The sequence below is a fragment of the Dermacentor andersoni genome, chromosome 7 (assembly GCF_023375885.2).
Source record: "Dermacentor andersoni chromosome 7, qqDerAnde1_hic_scaffold, whole genome shotgun sequence".
In the NCBI taxonomy this organism is placed as follows: Eukaryota; Metazoa; Arthropoda; class Arachnida; order Ixodida; family Ixodidae; genus Dermacentor; species Dermacentor andersoni.
In genome coordinates, this window is record NC_092820.1 from 176,005,918 (window position 1) to 176,014,098 (window position 8,181).

At 41.8% G+C, this 8,181-nt stretch overlaps 1 long non-coding RNA gene across 1 annotated transcript; it reads right to left on the minus strand.

Moving 5' to 3' along the window:
- Nucleotides 1-650: 650 nt before the first annotated feature.
- LOC129385234 (uncharacterized) lies at nt 651-6,669 on the minus strand. Its single transcript, XR_011895582.1, has 3 exons — nt 6,488-6,669; nt 5,235-5,371; nt 651-1,321 (listed from the first exon to the last, which is right to left on the minus strand). It is a non-coding gene; the product is annotated as an uncharacterized lncRNA (long non-coding RNA).
- Between the last annotated feature and the right edge of the window lie 1,512 nt (nt 6,670-8,181).

The window sequence follows — 8,181 nt, forward strand, 5'->3', positions numbered from 1 at the left end:
CGAACACCTGGTTCAAGATAGCTTGCATCTCAGAGTGTGCAGCCACACTGGTGGCACAACATTCTTTTCACCTTGCCAGTTGATAAAGCCTCAGCAGCTGCAATCACTTGCGGCTGCTCCTAAAGGTGCCATAAGGTCAGGCAGCAAACACAGATACCACGTAGCAAAACTTTCAGAGTGCATTGCGTGAGTCGAGGTGTGTAATTTGTGCATTAGTTGGGCAGCACTGCCACCATTCAGAACTATTCATTGCAGCTCCTAAATTTCAACCACATCAACAAAATAAATTAGGACAGTTCCTTCAGTACGGTGGCAGATGCTCAGCTGCAGGCTTTTTAGAACCATGCATTATCTTCAGACAGTGCCAGTACAGCCCGTAGCACATCTTTCAAGCACTCCAGACAAGTACACCGATTGCACTGTACACAGAGCATCTGGTGTCCATTTACCTATAGAGGCAAGGTAGCCCCTAAAACACATTTTGTGACAGGCATGCTGTGCACTTTGTCCCCTGAAATGCAAGTGCCATTTGATACTTCAGTGCCTGTAGTGTCATTTACATCTGAATGAATAATGAATACATAGTAGTAACGTAAAGAGGACAAAAAATAAAAAGCCATCAGCCATCAACTGTGTGGGAAATGTGGGTGCAAGGTATTCTCTTATCAAATATACCTGTAGGCATTGCGACCAATGTGCTCCCAAGATGTATGAGGCATTAGTCATTGCAGAGCTGTAAGGACATGACAATCCTAGGATGATTATGTTCTTGAGGCTTTCTTCCCCACTTTCCATCTTTTGAAACGTGTATATTGTCATGAAAACAAAAATGCTACAACTGGCGTGTGATAAGTTTTGCGTCTTATTTCCTAGCAGCTCATTGAAACGAGCCACGATGACAAATTCAAATGCTGTTACCTCTTCAGACATTCAAATTTCTTAAACACTAACAAAACCAGATAGGCATTAGAGTGAGCATCACCTAAATATATTACACTGATTTAAAGTTATTGCACCGTATTGTGCCAGGTAAAAATGTTAGAAAAATAAGAAATGGTAAGACTCTACGGCCAACCGTGAAAACTAAATGAAAAAATCACTAAGCTTTCTTAAACGGGTTCAGAAGCTTTACAACTGGCAGTCTTGGTGATGGACACGCTGATAGATGAGCAGCCATTTCACTGAGACGAGAATGTTGAGGGCTTCGCATGGAAGTCTGTGAGACACTGAAGAGTAGTTCTTGGTCAACATGAAGGAGGTTGCTTGCATACACGTCTGGGCTACCATACTGAATGCATGGTGTTACCGGAACTTTTTCTCCCTGCATTGTGGTAAAAAAAAGCATGGTTAAGTTTAGACGATATTTAATATGTAAAAAAAAAGAGGTGAGGCGCGCACACAGGACACAAGAGCAGAGAAGTGAACACGAACGCAAAAAACATGAAACATTTCATGAAATTGTTTTAACACATAAAATTTTGTACTATGTATCATTAATTATGAGGGTTCATAACCACAACATATTTCATATATAAGCAGGTAGAATTATCAGCTTGGTCAGTTTGTACAAGCTCGTTTGAGGCAAGAAATCGAGTTTCACAAAGACAACCTCAACATTCTTGATTGAAAAAGGAACACCTCAGATGACATGCCGTCCTGTGAATGGGAATTGCATAGTTCAAGAAAAACAAATTAAAGCTGGCACACCGATCCTGAAAAAAAGAATAAGCACTTGCTACTGCAAGAAGCTAATTAATTGATAGGTTTTAGTAGCACAAGGGCATCTTTGGCAAAAGAGCGATAAGTCTATACTGCAAAAAATAAACTTAGCACATCTTAACAAAGCAAATATATAAAGATGACTGATGCCTCTCTGTACTGCAGTTGCTTTGCTCTAGCATGAAGTCATTTTGATGCATGCACACGTACATACACACGTACATACACACGCTGCACCCACGTGTAACAGCTGCAGAATTAAAATTTGGCAGCAACGAAGCCGCAAATTTTAACCCTTGATCCCAAGCTGCACTAGTAACTGGAGGCAGTACCAATATCGCCAATGACGAGTGGCATTTTCTCTGCCCAATGTTATGCAGCTCTGACTGTCAAAGATGAGTTACAGTCGGCAATGAGGGAAAGCTGCCCTCAAGAGCAGCTTTTATTTTTGTGTTATTTCTAACCAGAGACCAATGAAGTAATATATTTTAGAATGAGAATGACACCGAAAAAATGAGTACATAAAAAATTTGGAAAATTTGGTACATTTTTCCGGAATTACTTTGGGAGTTTACGGGTAAAGCGGCAATCCAGAAACTAGAACAAGTTTTGACATGTTTGCTACCAGTGAATGCTAGAAAATATGTTGGCATTCTGTAGTTTTGTCCAACAATGCAAAAGGGATTCTTAATAACTGAAGAAATAAATGGAAAGGTATCATGAAGTATATTTCGTGAATGTAATGCAGAATCATTCAACTTCGGTTACTATATAATCTCCACTCGATTAACCTGCACTTTCTCAACTAGTTCAGGAGGTGTTAGAAGTGCTTCTTGATATCCTCCTATTTATTAGACTAATCATATCGCTGTACACAAAGGCTACTAATTAGGTACCATGCTATATCATCATCTTAACAAAAACTTCACTTAGTAATACACATGCTGTGATAAGATTTGAGACCACATTGAGATGCTGTACAAGGTGAATTCATTACTTTTAAAATGAAGCTCCTGTTCTTGCAAACGGGAAGAAAGGATACTGAGGGTCAAAATTTTTCTTAATCACAGCTGGAAGATGCCAGGGAAGGCCCGTGGAAACTTATTTGTAATTTTCTATTTAAATGTAGAAATGATAAAGGGAAATTAAAATTGTCAAAAAAAACAACCAGCCATGGGAGGAGAACGAACCTACAGCCTTTGCATTAGGCATGCGATGCACTAACCACTGTGCCACCAAGGCAGCATTCAACCATCCACAATGGCCCCTCAGATTGTCGACGCTCGAACGCGGCCGTAGTACCACAGTGGTTAGTATATCACATGCGTAATGTGAACGTTATGGGTCCGTTCCCCACCCACAGGTGGATGCCTTTTCATCCACTTTCATTTCCCTTGAATTTATCATTTCTATACTTCATATAAAAAACTTAAAACATGTTCCTGTATGCTTTCCTTGGCCTCATTATCTGCTGGCTTCTTCCAGTTGTTACTTCCAACACTTATACATATTCTCATCTGGTAAGTAAACAGCTTTTGCATGATGCTGGAATGCAATACAAAACATTATTGCAGGGCCGTGTTATGTAGAATGCCTTACATTGCCCAGGCAAGGTGTATTAATGTCAATCTGAAAAAAAATCCCACTTTAGACAGAAATGCTGCGTACTGCTGTGTGCAACAGGGTTTAAAGAAAGCAACTTGTTCAGAATTAAAGCCATCAAACAACGGGGAAATATGAAAACTAGATGAAAATTTGTGCAGTTGCATGTTAAAAATTTAGCACAGCAACAGATGAAAACATAATGAAGGAAGCGCGAGGATGGTTTATTTTGGACACACTAGGCAATATACTTGAAAGATGCATATGAGCTTACACGTGGAGAAATATTGTTTATGTAGCAGCTAAACTACGAACAGGCCTAGAACACACTGATACAAGGTGTCTAGCATGTAAATCTTAACAAGCCCTTAAGTCAAAGAAACATGGCTCTTTCTCATGATTCGCTACACATGGCTGGCTCACACAACTTAGCTGCTTCTATATATGCCTTGTAAGTATCAGGTGGTCTGTGTGACTTGTGCAAGCTTTGAATATGTACAAGTGCCACATAGCTGGACAGAACCAAGGTAATGTCGTTTGCCATCGTTTTGAGCAAGTGAAATCAATTTTCGCGTTTTTCCTAATTCGGTAATTAGTTATTTAGGTATTTATTTTGGTAATAACTAATTAGGTAATTGGTTATTAACGATTATTTAACTGCTCAAATATTATATTCAAAGCAAAAGTGTCAGTGCGAAAATTGTAGAGCATCCTGAGAAATTCCCAATCCAGCTTTCTACTGCTCAATAGGTGCAATACAAATTTTTTTTCAAGCTTGAAAGAAGCCTGTGAATGCATGCAAGAAGTGCCGTGCAACTAACCACTCGTGCACCTGAACACCATTTGGCTCCTCCTTTCATGCTTGAAAAAAACTTTTAGAAAAGAATATTTTAGAAATTGATTAATTATTATTGATTATGTTTTAGGCAAAATGCATGAAATAGTGTGAGTGCCACCTCCATTTCTGGCGACAAGAATTGACTCCATTTTCATGTCCAAATTCAGCTATACATGATGCGTGTTTTGAGCTGGTTCTGTAATTTAGGCTGGTTTTGACTACTTGAAGCTTCGCACTCTAATAATGGAGTCTACAGTCTAAAAAGAAATTGGTACATAAGCGGTCGCTGTCAGTACTCCATACTCCTTTAACTTAGTGCAAAGTGCTTGTGAGCCAAGAAGTTGGCAGTTCTAAGTAGTATTTCCTATCCTGACCTGGTGTTATAGTCCAGTTACTATGATGCCATGCTGCTCAGTCATGCTGGTCACAGCTTCAATCTAGGCCATGGCAGCTACCCTTCAATGGAGGTAAAATGCAATAACGCTTATGGGCACTTAGATTCAGGTGTACATTAAAGAAGGCCAGGTTCCCAAAACTTCAGGTTGTGACTTTGGAATGTAAAAGCCCTTAATTTAACTTTAAAATCTAAAGGTGCTTTATTAGGAGCAGGACATCATCTTGAGCTTTTACTGCACTGCCATGACACCAAGAAACTCCGAGTAAATAAAAACAATTTCTTAGACAATGTGTATATCTTGCAAACAATTACAAACACTTCTCTGCATGCACCTCTGTTGTAATATTTAGTTCCGTATGCCAAGGCGGGTTAGGATGTTGGAACATTTTTCAAACTTGTTTTTTTTTACCGCTTTAAAGTTGTTGGTTATTTTGCATCTCTGTGTGTGTCGAATGCACATTTCAGTGCATCAATTTCTTCAGAAAGTGCACTCCTCTTTATTTATTTGTGCACGCAAAAAGGGTTCAGAACTGCTTTCTGAAGATCTGTATAACAAGCAAAAAACAATTCTGTGTAGGCTGCACAAAGAGAAAGGATTGGTTAGTAAATACGTTATTTAGTTCTTAAATAAAGAGGCAGCTGTCAGTATTCTGTTCCAAAGTAAAAAATTGCCCCTACCTGGCTCTGCTTCATTTTCCGATGTTGATGGTCCATTCGGGGGCACTCAACTGATAGGCTGCACTTTGGCCATGTCGGATGTGCTGTCACCAGGCCCAAGGTCGATCGACATCCTCACCAAAAGTCGAGTCCAAACTCTATAAAAGAAACATCTCATCATTTTGCTATCAGTTTTGTCATCTTGCGTGTTTCACACACGGCGGTCAGTGAAATATTTCGTCACTTGGATACTGAAAAAAATTCAAGCATTTTCTGGCAGTAAATGGAGAACATTACAGAGTAAATACAGTTGTCAGATTGGATTGATCAAGTACAGCAGAAATGGAAATAAATCAGTGATACTGTGTCTGTTGGCTTTGAATGCAAGAAACGTAAAAACAGGAACTTGCAGCCACGCCACTTTGAATTTCCCGCGTTTGCTACACCTCACGACAAGTTTGGCATCGTCCGGTACTCGGGATAGTAATCGCTTAAACTTAAGATGAACGAGCGTCGGCATAAATTAACAGGATACTTAACCGGGCAATATTTGCGCATAAAACAACTCACGTAGCGAAGCTACTGTCAAATACCCGATGACGCATCTGCGGGCGGTGCGGTTTGGGCGAAAAATTCAAAAAGGAATGCGAGTTTCACTTGTTTCACGCCTACTAGGCTAAGATGGAATTTGAGTTTCCTACTTAACTATACTGGATATTTACGCTCCGAATAAAACGCTGGAAATTTTGTTACTTCACATTGCATACGTATGAAAGTGAGGAAATTGCTTTTATTGTATTCTGCCCAGGCGGCATGTAGCAGCTACCACTCTCATGCAACAAAAGCGTGAATGGTACTCGCGGCACGGAAAACAAACACATACAGCGCCAACGTTACGCCTCTTGGAGTTAGAACTAAGCACGATCAAGCCGTTTTCTAGCCTTCATAACGCCATGAACACGACCATACATCGAGCGAAACAACTGTCTGCTCTCGAAAATTATTACCGCTTCCATTTACATACCTATCGCTGCCACAAGCAAAAGTCAATGGGCTAGCTGTCCACAAGCCGCAGATTAGACTGACAGCAACATATTACGGTAACGTAAAACAATTTCCACGCTGACTTTGCAGCCGCGGTGTGCGCTAAGTGCCACAGTTCTCGTTTGCCGCTCTAAATTCACACCATGATGAGGGGCACTGCATCTTTCACATGAAATATTGCACGCTTTGCTCCGGAGCTCAATAGGAGGGCGAAACGCATTTGTACGTACCTGAAATCCGCATGCCGGAAGCCCGTCGACGCTTCCGAGAACGGGGCACACAGCCATACACCCGTACGGCAGCTTGACTTGGACGTGAGGCACTTCTATCAAATATTTCACATGCGACATGTCGCACACCGATTGCGCGAACACGAGAAAATGCCGCAGGTCGCAATGCGACGCCGTGCACCCGTGCATTTACCGATGAGCTGCGTGCACGGACTTGCAGAAAACAAAACTATGACAAAACGGCAGGCAAGGTAAATATACCTGGTAGCGAAGCTTCCATAGGAGCCCATACGTTCAAAACATGGCGGTCCATCGGCGGTTCATGGGGCTTAGCGCCCTCTGTATGTGGTGGGAACACTTCCGGCGGAAGAAAAAATAATGTGACACCATGTCCGTTATAAGCAAAAGTGACGTCATCTTGTTTTCGAAGGCGCGAAATTTGTTTTGTTGTCCTTTCTTTGGAGCTATATATTCAAATTCCCCGCCATTCGACTTGATGGGCGTTTCGAGCTTTCAGCGTGGAAAGCGATGCAGGAAAAGCCCAGCCGTACGGTTGTCGAAATCGCATCCCTGCAAGGAATCTACTTTCTTTGGAGGCCGACAAAAGCTTTAGGTGTAGAGTGCTGATCCTATTGTCGGATGCCAAGCCCGTCGGCCAGCGCAGTCGCACGAAAACAACTACACAATTATCTGGCGGTCGTAACTCACTACTTTTGACTGAACAGATTAAGAAGCGATGAAGCTACCCGCGTCACCAAATTCAGACAAACTTCGACAAGCAAGAAAGCACAAACTGTCAGGGGGGCGTATTTCAACAGGTGAACTTTACAAGCGCCCCTCTGCCCATTTCAAGACGTGCATTGCATTGCGAGTGATAGTGGCGTCAACGCCCTCTGTAGCGGTGGGCTCTGAAAAGAAATTCATTTATTACTAGTAATAAAATTAAACTTGTATTTTCTTAACTCGTCACGAATATATAAAATTGACTAGGAATTTTATTTTCGTTCAATGAATCTAACTGTGTCTCGTTTGAATTAAAAAACGCTTTTCTCTTTCCCAATGTTTGTTCCCTCCAAACATAGTCGCGCTTCAATTGCTGCTCCCATAACCCCCCATGCTGATGTCGGTGACAATCTGTACTGAACTTCTTTTCGCCCGAAGCTTCGCGACCTATTTGAATCGACCTTGCGGCAGGCGCGGAGGGATGGCGGCTTTCGTTGCGGAGACGAAGCCATAGCCGAAGCACGAAGCAATGAAGCGCGAATGAATGTTACCAACTGTTGGTTCCGCGTTATGGCGGCGGTGGTGGCTTTAGTGGCGTGTGTTGCGGCTGTCTAATTTTTTATTTCTTTTCCCCAAACAGTATAGCTAAGATCAGTTCTTTGTTTGCATTTTTTACTGTGTCGTTTGGTATTATCTTTTTGTCCTTTAATGCTATTAAGCAGCCAATTATGGCCCCCCAGGTTCGCCCGCGCCAGCTTCGCGCGCAAATCTCGGAGGCCATAAGACAACGCGTTAGAAAAAGCCGTTCTTGTCGTTAACGTTTCATCATCGTTTCTTCAACTGAGATAGAGGCGTAGTGTCCCTTTTCCCGGGGTGGGGAGCGGGCGATAAAGACGGAGTTGGTTGTTATCGCGACATCCGCGAACCCTGCGATTTTTTTTATAACGTAAGCATTCCTATACTTACCCACA